This window comes from Anolis sagrei, chromosome 11, assembly GCF_037176765.1.
Source record: "Anolis sagrei isolate rAnoSag1 chromosome 11, rAnoSag1.mat, whole genome shotgun sequence".
Taxonomy (NCBI): Eukaryota; Metazoa; Chordata; class Lepidosauria; order Squamata; family Dactyloidae; genus Anolis; species Anolis sagrei.
Window position 1 is genome coordinate 1,336,486 of NC_090031.1, and position 13,512 is coordinate 1,349,997.

The 13,512-nt window shown below is 42.2% G+C and overlaps 1 protein-coding gene across 8 annotated transcripts in view; it reads left to right on the forward strand.

Moving 5' to 3' along the window:
• The first annotated feature begins 7,981 nt into the window (after positions 1-7,981).
• Positions 7,982-13,512, forward strand: part of STRBP (spermatid perinuclear RNA binding protein) — a 160,742-nt gene continuing 155,211 nt past the window's right edge. For 6 of the 8 annotated variants that reach the window (XM_067471753.1, XM_067471750.1, XM_067471744.1 and 3 more), the window contains exons 1-2: positions 7,982-8,050; positions 13,410-13,486. The gene's annotated coding sequence lies outside the window, so the exon portion shown is untranslated. The remainder of the gene's footprint in view (positions 8,051-13,409; positions 13,487-13,512) is intronic. The other 2 variants (XM_067471745.1, XM_067471747.1) reach the window with 1 other exon arrangement.

A 13,512-nucleotide genomic window follows, 5' to 3' on the forward strand; every position in this document is an offset into this window, starting at 1 on the left:
TTCCTCGTCTACACGTGGAATGTGGAAACAAGGAGGCTGTGATGTTGAACAGTGACAGCCGTGGATATAAGACTTACCCCCAAGGTATTCTGTCTCGGGATCTGGAATTTGAGAGCTGTAGAGACATCTCTCCCTCAGGCAGGTGCTTCACGGAAGCTTACGAGGCATTCTCAATTCTCAATTAGGGACTAGGACAATTAGGGATTGTCCTAGTCCCTAATTGAAATGGAACTCTATCCTCTACTCCCAAAGATTATGCCCGTGTGATGGTAATGAAATCGAACCATTAGAACACATCTTGTTGCAGTGTCGCTATTACTCAGCTCAACGAGGCCAACTCCGACACCCAATCCTGACCCGATTGTCTAACCATTCCACACAAGGGAAGGCCAGGCATCTTTTGGAGGACAAGCTCCACGGAGTGACCCTCGTGGTGGCAAAGTACCTCGCAGTGGCAGCAAGATCGAGAAAGGGCCTATTTATTTATTTATTTATTTATTTGTTGTTGTGATGAGGAGATATTGGAAAAACAGATATTTATTGATTGATTTATGCATAAAAATCATATGTACTTTAAATGTATAGGAAAATCTAGTTCCCTCTGTGTAGCAAGAATGCTAACAGGCAAGCAAAGGGGCATGCATTCCAGAAGAGAGATAAGACACAGGCTGGTACATCTAGGCTCTAAGTAAGAAGCCTCTTGACAAGTCAGAGGGCCCCTTTGATGGATGACTGTAAGCACAGCCAAGAGGGAGGAGGGACACAGACATGCTTGCTCTCCAGCTAGACACACAGACATGCTTTTTGCATGTTGGAGGTTGGAACCTGATATTCTTATGATGCCAGGATGACGTAGGGATGATGATGATTGTATGAAGACGTATGTTCTTTGTTTCACTCCGATTGGAGACTATAAAGAGCCAGTCCGCACCTTGATCGGGAACTCTGGGTTTTGTTTTTGGGACATGAGTCCCCCAGAGTCGCCAGCTGGAAATCTTTTCTGATCTCCAGAAAGGATGTCTCTTGGTAATTATCTCTCCTTTCCTCAAAACCTATTTCCCTGCCATTTCAGTTGTTCATTCGTTCAGTCGTCTCCAACTCTTCGTGACCTCATGGACCAGTCCACGCCAGAGCTCCCTGTCGGCCATCACCACCCCCAGCTCCTTCAAGGTCAGTCCAATCCCTTCAAGGATGCCATCCATCCATCTTGCCCTTGGTCGGCCCCTCTTCCTTTTGCCTTCCACTTTTCCCAGCATAATTGTCTTCTTTACAGTATTTATATTCCGCCCTGGGCTGTCATGCGCTGGGCCTGTGAAAGTCTGTAGACAGGACGTGTTTTCTGAATGCCCAACAGGACACCAGGGGTGCCTCGGCTGAGAGGCACTTCGGATTTCCCCACACAAAGTTCTTTTAGAACAGTGTTTCTCAACCTGGGGGTCGGGACCCCTGAAGTGGTTGCGAAGGGGTGTCAGAGAGGTTGCCAAAGAACATCAGAAAACACGGTATTTTCTGATGGTCATGGGGGTTCCATGTGGGAAGTTTGAGCCAATTCTATCGTTGGTGGAGTTCAGAATGTTCTTTGATTGTTGTTGTTGTTCATTTGTTCAATCGTCTCCGACTCTTCGTGACCGCATGGACCAGTCCACGCCAGAGCTCCCTGTCAGCCGTCACCACTCCCAGCTCCTTCAAGGTCAGTCCAGTCACTTCAAGGATGCCATCCATCCATCTTGCCCTTGGTCGGCCCCTCTTCCTTTTGCCTTCCAATTTCCCCAGCATCATTCCCTTCTCTAGGCTTTGCTGTCTCCTCATGATGTGCCCGAAGTACTTCAACTTTGTCTCTAGTATCCTTCCCTCCAATGAGCAGTCGGGCTTTATTTCCTGGAATCCCAGCAACTACAACTCCCAAAAGTCAAGATCTAGTTTCCCCTGGTTCTACCAGTGTTCACATTTGCGCATATTGAGTATTTGTGCCAAGTTTGGTCCAGATCCACCATTGCGTGAGTCCACTGTGCTCTCTGGATATAGGTGAACTACAACTCCCAAACTCAAGGTCAATACCCACCAAACCCTTCCAGTGTTTTCCATTGGTCATGGGAGTTCTGTGTGGCAAATTAGGTTCAAATCCATCGCTGGTGGAGTTCAGAATGCTCTTTGATTGTAGGTGAACTATAAATCCCAGCAACTACAACTCCCAAATTACAAAATCAATCCTCCCCCAATCCCACTAGCATTCACATGTGGGTGCATTGGGTATTTGTGCCCAGTTTGGTCCAGTGAATGAAAATACATCTTGCATATCTGATACTTACATTATGACTTATAACAGTAGTAAAATGACTGTAGCAACAAAAACAATGTTATGGTTGGGGGTCACCACAACATGAGGGACTGGATTAAGGGGTCACGGCATTAGGAAGGTTGAGAAACACTGTTTCTAGAAAGTTTAACAAGGTTCTTTATTAATGCTTAAATCTTCAATAAATCAAAGAAATACTTCAAGGCTTTGAATCAACTGGTGGCTTGCTTAAATCTTGTCCACAAGGAACAGGCAACTTTCTTCATAAACTGTTTCTTCCTCCTACAAGGGAAATCCTTGACCCCTCCCTGGGCAATCTATATTTCGGCTTTGCTGGCGTGGGGCCCCTACACCTGGTTCCAATTTGCGTTATGGCTGCTGCGAGAGGTCCTTACCGGGCCAAAGTCTCTGTGTAGATTTCCAAGAGGAAAGTTGTCCTTTGTTTCCCAGCGAAGGCTGGCTGAAAAACCGTGGAGCTGTATTTCTCCAGCAAAGAGTTGGCTGTAGAGTTGGGGAACTAAATTCCCCAGCAAAGGCTGTAGTTCTCTGTAGAGCTGTGGAATTGGATCCCCCCAGCAAAGCTGTAAAGATGAAGCTTTCTACAGGTGGAACTGATTCACGTCCTGTACGAAAGGCTTCTCTGTGTGAACTGAACTAGACGTCCCCTTTTCCCCTCCTTAACCCAGAAAAAGGGGCAGAACTAAAGAACAGAATGATAATTGATGGGTCCTTGGCCCTATGATTGCAAACCAAGGGAAGCCACCTTAGTGCAAAATACATGGAACTTTGGAATGCATGCAAACACTCAAGAGAAAGGAAAAGAAGTTGGAACTCCTGGTACAGCCGTACCAGCACACACCCTTCTCCTCACCCCGCAGGGGACTCAGGGCGGATTACAATGTACACATATATGGCAAACATTCAATCCCAAAGACACACAACACATATAGACAGACAGTCAGAGGCTATTTAACATTCCACTTTTCTGGCCGCCAGGGGAGCTGTCGCTTTCATCGTCCATCTGCAACACTGATGAAGTACTTCCGCATTCCCTGCATGCTTTAGCTGGAGTGTTTTGCTGGAGTCTTATTTATGGCCTCGTAAATTAGTTAAATTAGCCTCCCCACACATAGGTGGTACCTAATTTTCCTACTTGACAGATGCAACTGTCTTTCGGGTTGCAAAGGTCGACAACAATCTACACAATTGGTCGGAAGTTCACTCCGACCTGGTCTGGCTTCGAACTCATGACCTTTTGGTCAGAAGTGATCTTAATGCAGCTGACACTCAGCCAACTGCATCACAGTCCCTGCTCTCTGTTGGAGGGGTTTAGAAAGAATTGACAGTGATTTAGAGGAGATGTAGTTCACCTGCATCTGGAGAGCACTATGAACCCAAACAAGCCTGGGGCATTTATGGAGGCGCCTCCAGAGCACCCCTGGGCAAAATGCACTATAGCGCAAATGCTTACTTTGCATAGTGGTTGAGCCACCCCTGAGGACAATGGCTTTATAGACAAGCCCCTTGGTCTCCCAACGGATGTCCCGGTCCTCAAACACTCTCTGCTTCATTCGGGAAAATGCTGCACTTGCAGAGCTCGGGCGGTGTTGTATTTCGGTGTCAATGTTGACTTTGGTGGAGAGGTGGCTGCCAAGGTTACTAAACAGGGCTACCTATCAGGAGTCAGTGCTTCTGGACTTCTTTTTTTGCAGCCGCAAGTGCAAGAGCAACCACAAAAACACATGCACCGTAATGTACGTCAGCGCGGCTACCCTTGCACTTAAAAAGCACAGCGTGAAGACTTTTTTGGAAAGAGCAAGGATGTTTTATTTACCTCTGAAAGTCACTTCAGAGCTTCTGCGGCGAGCTCATGGGTGCCGTTCTCTAAATCCAGAGCCAAAGCTATTCGCCTGCTTACCCAACTACATGCGCTTCCATAGCTCCGGTTTATACCAAGCCACCTGTAAAGTGTTATTGATTTCAGGGAAATTGGTCAGGTGTTCAACATGGCTCTTGCTGTGCGCCTCCTTGCGTGTGGCACTTAAATGCAAACCCAGCTTCCAGGTACAGGTGACGCAAACCCCATTAATTGCACAAAAAGGAGTCATGAATACGCCCCTCCAAGGCAACGTTCAGGCTCTGGAAAGGACTTGGTATAACTCCAATGCAGTTTTGTTTACTAAATGCATACTGAGCAATCCAAACAAAAAGCATAATCTCATGCAAACATGGCTTCGTGTTGAAGGACCTGTTTGTCAATAAATAGTACCAAACACTTGATTCTTGATGGCTATTTCATCCATGCTCATTTAGGTATGGCTTTCCCCCTTTTTATCATAGAGTTCCCCGTGGCGCAGTGGGTTAAACCATTATAATATAATATATTTTTTTCTCATGTCAGGAGTGACTTGACAAACTGCAAGTCGCTTCTGGTGTGAGAGAATTGACCGTCTGCAAGGATGTTGCCCAGGGGACTAATATAATATAATATAATATAATATAATATAATATAATATTTTTTTCTCGTGTCAGGAGTAACTTGAGAAACTGCAAGTTGCTTCTGGTGTGAGGGAATTGACCATTTACAAGGACATTGCCCAGAGGATTAATATAATATAATATAATATAATATAATATAATATAATATATTTTTCTCGAGTCAGGAGTGACTTGAGAAACTCCAAGTTGCTTCTGGTATGAGAGAATTGACTGTCTGCAAGGACATTGCCCAGGGGACTAACATAACATAACATAACATAATATAATATAATATATTTTTTCTCGTGTCAGGAGCGACTTGAGAAACTGCAAGTCGCTTCTGATGTGAGAGAATTGACTGTCTGCAAGGATGTTGCCCAGGGGATCATAATAATATAACATAATATAATATAATATTTTTTTCATATCAGGAGCGACTTGAGAAACTGCAAGTTGCTTCTGGTGTGAGAGAATTGACTGTCTGCAAGGACGTTGCCCAGGGGACCATTATAATATAATATAATATAATATAATATAATATAATATAATATAATGTAATATATTTTTCTCGTGTCAGGAGCAACTTGAGAAACTGCAAGTCGCTTCTGTTGTGAGAGAATTGACTGTCTGCAAGGACATTGCCCAGGGGACCATTATAATATAACATAATATAATATAATATAATATAATATAATGTAATATTTTTTTTTCTCGTGTCAGGAGCGACTTGAGAAACTGCAAGTCGCTTCTGGTGTGAGAGGATTGACTGTCTGCAAGGATGTTGCCCAGGGGGCCAATATGATATGATATGATATGATGTGATATAAATATATATTCTTTCTATGCCATCTAGTCCAACCCCGTTCTGCCTTCATGCAGGAGAAGCACCATCAAAACACCCTTGACAGACGGCCTTCCGGCATCTATTTAAAAGCCTCCAAAGAAGGTGCTTTCACTACACTCCAACGCAGAGAGTTCCAGTGTTGAACAGCTCGGAATGTTCTTCCTAATCCTCAGGTGGGAATCTCCTTTTTCCCCTGTCATTTGAACCCAGGGCTCCATGGATTCCTAGTCTCCACCTCTTCTTCCTTGCGACAGCCTTTCAGCGACGGAGACACGGCTCTCCTTCTCTCAAGCTTCTCTTCTGCAGGCTGAGCAGGCCCAGCTCTTTACGCCGCTCCTCGGAGGGCGCGTTTCCTGAGCCGAAAGCATGCAACCATAGCCGTGACAATGGAGGAATACTGATGCTTGCATCTATTAAGCAGCTCTCCCAAAAGATATTTCGAGATATGCCTCCGGCAAGCAGGTGAGCCGCCGGCCAAACGCATCCATCGCTGATCGCGGCTCCCCCGTCACGCTCCCAGTTTCCAGACAGAATCATAAGAGTTGGAAGAGGGGACCCCCAAGGGCCATCCAGTCCAGCCCCCTTCTGCCAGGCAGGGACACAAGCAAAGCCCTCCCGACAGATGGCCGGATGGGAGTTCTTTGGGAGCTGTTTATTGATTGATTGATTAATTGATTTATTTACGACATTTATATTGTAACAAGTCATTGAATGTTTGCCGGCATTTGTTTACACAGCATAATATAATATAATATTATAATATAATATAATATATGCATATATATCTTGTAAGCTGCTCTGAGTCCCCACAGGGAGAAGGGCAGAATATAAGTAAATCATTGTTGTTGTTGTTGTTGTTGTTGTTGTTGTTGTTACAAATGGGCTTGAAGCAGTCTGAAGCTCTATGCAGATACCCTCCCTGATTGACTTTGCAGCTGCGAAGGCTACTCAAAGTTAATCAAGCTTGCTAATTGCAATGTTCACCCTGGTCATCATTCTACAGAGGGTGCCTCCAGGCAACAACAGTCTGGCCACCTCTAAGCAGAGACCGTCGCTGACTGACTACGCAGCTGCTCGGCTGCTCAATGATAATCAAGCTTGCAAACTGCAACATTCACACTGGCTTCAAACTGAAAGTGTTCTTTCTCCAAGGACATCATTGCAAATAGAGTGCCTTCAGGCAACAACAGCCTGGCAACCTCTATGCAGATACCCTCCCTGATTGACTTTGCAGCTGCGAAGGCTACTCAAAGTTAATCAAGCTTGCTAATTGCAACGTTCACCCAGGTCATCATTCAACAGAGGGTGCCTCCTGGCAACAACAGTCTGGCCACCTCTATGCAGAGACCATCACTGACTGACTTTGCAGCTGCAAGGCTGCTCAATGATAATCAAGCTTGCAAAGTGCCGCATTCACACTGGCTTCAAACAGGCAAGGGTTCTTTCTCCAAGGACATCATTCCACAGAGGGTGCCTCCAAGCAACAACAGCCTGGCGACCTCTATGCAGATACCCTCCCTGATTGACTTTGCAGCTGCGAGGGCTACTCAAAGTTAATCAAGCTTGCTAATTGCAATGTTCACCCTGGTTATCATTCAACAGAGGGTGCTTCCAGGTAACAACAGCCTGGCTACCTCTATGCAGGTCCAAACAGACAAGGGTTCTTACGCACTTTGCGTAAGGACCACAACGCATTGGGCGTGAGCATCCGACTTTCAGGTAACGGTGGAGAGAAAAGAGCCTTTACGCGATTTGCGTAGGGGCCGCTACGCATCTTCCGTGAGCATCCATCCTCCAAGTACTTCCCTTTAGTTGTGAAGATTGTTTCTGCGAACTTTGCGTAAGTGCCGCTACGCACCCGGCGTGAGCTTCCCCCCTTTCAGGTAGTTCAGAGGAAAACCCCTACGCACTTTGCGTACGGACCGCTACCCATATTCACTCTCCAAGTACAACCCCGTTAAGCTGTGAAGATTGCTTTTGCGAACTTTGCGTAAGGAAGGACTACTACGCACCCGGCGTGAGCTTCCCCCCTTTCAGGTAGTTGAGAGGAGAACCCCTACGCACTTTGCGTAAGTGCCGCTACGCACCCGGCGTGAGCTCCCCCCCTTTGAGGTATCCGTGAAGAGAGAAGAGCCTTCCCGCCATTTGCGTAAGAGAGGACAGCGGGCGCTACGCTGGCGGCGTAAGGAAGGAGGCGTCCAAAAGAGAAGAAGGTTTTCCTCTCAGGTGCAAGGGAAGGCGGCAAGGAGGGGGCGGGCTGTGCGTTGCTGGGCAACGGAGGGGCGAGTGGCCTATGGGAGCGCGTGGCGCTGTCACGTGGGTCCCGGAGCGGTGCCTGTCTGCGGCTTTGCTGCCAGAGCGCTCGGAGAGGCGGGACCGAGAGGACGGCGCCGGCGGAGCTGCAGCTGGAGCTGGAGCTGGGGGTGGAGCGGGTAAGGGACCCTCGCTTCGGGAAGGCGGAGAGGCCTAGCCAAGGGGAGCCCTCGGTGAGGGTGGGCCCGGCCGGGAAGGAGAGGGAAGGGGCGGGCCTGGGCCCCAAGCTTACACCTGAGGGGAAAGGAGGAGGAGGAGGCCTCAGGGAGGTCCTTGAAGCCATGTTGAGGAGGGGGCGCCACCAGCCCCCCATTAGTAGTCCACACAGGCAGAGAGAGAACCCCTCCTCCTCCTCCTCCTCATTATTATTATTATTATTTATAAATAATAATAATAATTCATAACCATAATGTATTATAGGATTACTAATAACAGTAATGCATTTATTATTATTATTATTATAATTTGTTATAGAATTTATAATAACAATATTTACAACAGTAATAATGTATCATAGGGTTTATATTAATAAATAATTTATTATAGAATTTGTAATAATAAAAATAAATATTTATAACGAATACTTTGTAACAGTAATGTTTATAATAATATTTGTAAATAATAATTTCTAACAATATTTATAATAATAATAATTATAATAATAATGATAATAATAATAATGATAATAATAATTTGTAACAGTAATATTTATAATAATATTTGTAAATAATGTATAACAATATTTCTAACAATATTTATAATAATAATGATAACAATTTGTAACAGTAATATTTATAATAATATTTGTAAATAATAATTTATAACAATATTTATAATAATAATAATTTGTAACAGTAATATTTATAATAATATTTGTAAATAATAATTTCTAACAATATTTACAATAATAATAATTTGTAACAGTAATATTTATAATAATATTTGTAAATAATAATTTATAACAATATTTATAATAATAATAATAATTTGTAACAGTAATATTTATAATAATATTTGTAAATAATTTATAACTAATATTTATAATAATAATAATGATAATAATAATTTGTAACAGTAATATTTATAATAATATTTGTAAATAATAATTTATAACAATATTTATAATAATAATAATTTGTAACAGTAATATTTATAACAATATTTGTAAATAATTTATAACCAATATTTATAATAATAATTTGTAACAGTAATATTTATAATAATATTTGTAAATAATAATTTATAACAATATTTATAATAATAATAATAATAATAATAATAATAATAATGTATTATAGCAACAGCCACCAGCCCTCCATTAGTCAACACAGGCAGAGGGAACTCCTCATTATTATAATAATATTCATAATTTATAACAATAATATTTATAATAATAATAATGATAATAAAAATTTGTAACTAATATTTATAATAATATTTGTAAATAATGTATAACAATATTTCTAACAATAATATTTATAATAATAATGATAACAATTTGTAACAGTAATATTTATAATAGTATTTGTACATAATAATTTATAACAATAAATATTTATAAATAATAATTTATAACAATAATAATTTATAATTTATAATAATAATAGTTATTATTATATTTAAATTTATTTATATCCCACTTTATCTCCCCCAAAGTGGACTCAAAAGAGACTGGACATAAAAGCATCAGCATGCATTTAAAATATACTGTAATTATTATTATTTTTATTATTTTTATTGTTGTTGTTGTTATATTTATTTACACCTGGCTTTATTTCCCCAAAGGAGACTCATAGTGGCTAAACATAAAAGCATTAGCATAGAATTATTATTATTATTATTATTATTATTATATTTATTCTAGGGAACTAGAAGGAAATGTCCTTCTAGAGGAAATGTCCACTAGAGGAAATGTCCTGAGGGCATTTCCAAGGACTCAAAGCGATTTGACATAAAAGTATCAGCATGCAATTTATATTTCTGTGTATTAATAATAATAATAATAATAATAATAATTATTATTATTATTATATTAATGTGTTAGGAGAGGTGGATAATAAATAAAATTTATTATTATTTCTGCATGGCAGAAAATGGCTGAGGCTATGAAAGTTGTTGTTGTTGTTGTTGTATGAACCCAAGCCTGAAATCCAGAGGGATGTGCCTTAACTGAGTCTTCTCAAACACAGCCATTGCATTACATAGATAAGGTGATAAGTGTCCCTTTCTGTCTGTTGCATTCTATAGATTAAGTGTCCTTCGCTGCCCAAGAAAACAGGGCAATTTGAATTAGACTCAAATTACAGGAAAGTCGAGTTTTGTCCAGACGTAAGGCAAGCTCATTGTAAGCGATATCCAAAGAAAAGAACCTATTATTATATTGTTGAAGGCTTTCATGGCTGGAATCACTGGGTTGTTATAGGTTTTTTCGGGCTATATGGCCATGGTCTAGAGGCATTCTCTCCTGACGTTTCGCCTGCATCTATGGCAAGCATCCTCAGAGGTAGTAGATGCAGAGCCATAGATGCAGGAGAAATGTCAGGAGAGAATGCCTCTAGACCATGGCCATATAGCCCGAAAAAACCTACAACAACCCAACCTATTATTATTATTATTATTATTATTATTATTATTATGTTTATTTACACCCTGCTTTTTCTCCCCATAAGGAGACTCAAAGCAGCTAATACTAAAAGCATTTAAGTACAATTATCTTGTCGTCTAAGTGGACATTCCCCCTTAAACTGGACTGAATTGACTCAAGAAAACTGTCGGAAAAGAGATGTATTGTCGAAGGCTTTCAAGGCTGGAATCACTGGGTTGTTGTAGGTTTTTTTGGGCTATATGGCCATGTTCTAGAGGCATTCTCTCCTGACGTTTCGCCTGCATCTATGGCAAGCGTCCTCAGAGGTATCTATCAGGAAAAGAGATGTATTGTCGAAGGCTTTCAAGGCCGGAATCATTGGGTTGTTGTAGGTTTTTGGGGGCTATATGGCCATGTTCTAGAAGCATTCTCTCCTGACATTTCGCCTGCATCTCTGCAGAGGTATCTATGAGGTATCACTACCTCTGAGGATGCTTGCCATAGATACAGGCGAAACGTCAGGAGAGAATGCCTCTAAAACATGGCCATATAGCCCCAAAAAACCTACAACAACCCAGGAAAAGAGAATTTTTTGCCTCAACTTGAGGAAGAATTTCCTGATGGTAAGAGCTGGAATGCGTTGCTTCCTGGGAGTTGCCTTCTCTGGAAGTTTTTGAGCAGAGACTGGATGGCCATCCTTCGGGAGTGCTTTATTGTGTTTTTCCTGCATGTAAGAATGAGGTTGTATTATTAGTAGTATTATATTGTATTATACAAGGCAGTGGTTGTCCAACTGGGAAAACGAAGGCAGTGGGAGTTGGATTTGAGTAATCAAGGAATGGGAATACCAGTGGAAGTTGGATCCAGTCGTTGCAGTAAACACTGGTCAAGGCTTCGGGGACTGGGATCCATGCTCCGGATAGAACGGGTTGTTCCTGAGTCGTTTCCGAGGCTATAGTACAGGTATGGGCCACCTTCAGCCCTCCCTCCAGGTGTTTAGGACTTCAACTCCCACAATTCCAGACATTGGGAGAGATCAAGGCTCCTTCTGCACTGCCAGTCGGGATCATCTGCATACTCGCGTTGTGGGAATTGAAATCCAAAACACTGGGAGGGCTGAAGTTTGACCATGCCTTCCATAGCAAATGAGACAGGATGCCCTTGAACTCTGATTTTAACATGGATCACTTGTATCATCTATAGAAATAAAAATGTATTATTCGTTTGTGGGATTAGCATAACCCAAAAACCACTGAACAAATTGACACCAAATTTGGACACCATATACATATCAGGCCAACGAGTGACCCTCACTCATAAAAACACTGAAAAACACAGCGGAAGGGATGTAAAAAGCCAAAAAACAAAAAAATACATTACAACGCATGCACAAAACCACACATATATATACAAATATATATACACACAAAACACACAGACTGGGCCACAGCAACTCGTGGCAGGGAACGGCTTGTATACACATATACATATACATTGCCTACCTTCATAACCTTTGAAAAGCCTTGCAGCTTAAAAGCCTGGCTTCTTCCTGCCTACAGGAAACCTTTGTGGGGAGGTGTTCCCTAGCCCAGATTGTTTCATGTCTGGGATTCCTGTTTTCTGAGTGACCATCACTCATAAAAACACTGAAAAACACAGCGGAAGAGACTTAAAAAGCCCCAAAACAAAAAAGACATTACAATGCATGCGCAAAACCATATATATATACACAAACACATGCAGATACACACAAAACACATACACAGAAAGAGGGAAGGAAGGAGAGAAGGAGGGAAAGAAGAAGGAAGGAAAGAAAGAAGGGTAGAGAAGGAAGGAAGTAGAGAAGGAGGGAGAGGAGAAGGGAGGGAAGGAGGGAAGGAGAGAAGAAAGGAGGAGGGAAGGAGAGAAGAAAGAAAGAAGGGTAGAGAAGGAAGGAAAGAGGGAGAGCAGGAGGAAAGGAAAGAAGGAAGGAAGGAAAAAAAGAAGGGTAGAGAAGGAAGGTAGGAATGAGAGAAGGAGGGAAAGAAGGAGAGAAGGAAGGAAAGAGGGAGAGAAGGAGGAAAGGAAAGAAGGAAGGAAGGAAAAAAAGAAGGCTAGAGAAGGAAGGAATGAGAGAAGGAAGGAAGGAATGAGAGAAAGAGGAAAAGAAGGAGAGAAGGAAGGAAGGAAAGAAAGAAGGGTAGAGAAGGAAGGAATGAGAGAAGGAGGGAGAGAAAGAGGAAAAAGAGGAGGAAAGGAGAGAAGGAAGGAAAGAAAGGGTAGAGAAGGAAGGAAGGAGAGAAGGAGGGAAAGAAAGATTGAAAGAAGGAGGAAAGGAGAGAAGGAAGGAAAGAAAGAAGGGTAGAGAAGGAAGGAAAGAGGGAAAGAAGAAGGGAAATGAGGGAAGGAGAGAAAGAAGGATAGAGAAGGAGAGAAAGAGGGAGAGAAGGAAGGAAGGAGAGAATGAGGGAAAGAAGGAGAGAAGGAAAGAAAGAAAGGTAGAGAAGGAAGGAAGGAGAGAAGGAAATAAAAAAGTGAAAGAGGGAAGGAAGGAGAGAAGGAACGAAAGAGAGAAAGAGGGAGGGAAGGAAGGAAAGAGACAAGGAAGGATGGTACCAAAGGAGCAAAGGAAGCGAGAAAAGAAACAGGTAGAAAAGGAAGAAGGGAAAGAAAAAGAGAGAAAGAAGGAGAGAAAAAGGGAGGGAAGGTTGGCCCACAGCAACGTGTGGCAGGTACAGCTAGTCATAAATAAATGGTGCAGTGTGAGAGTTCCCAAACCAAGCTCGTGAAAAGCAATCTCTCCACTTGCCCCATCTTTTGAAGTAAGCGTGGATTGCTGAAGTTGGGCTACTGATCGCTTTGTATTCCTTCTAGTAAAGCAACATAGCTACCATTAGTTTTTTTTTACTTTTCAGAGAGCGATTACATGCCGTCTTTTGTCTAACACAAGATTCTTCCTCGAGCATTAGCTGGGCTGCAGAAGCCCGCTTTGGTGAGTTTTGACGTGCGGTTGGTTGA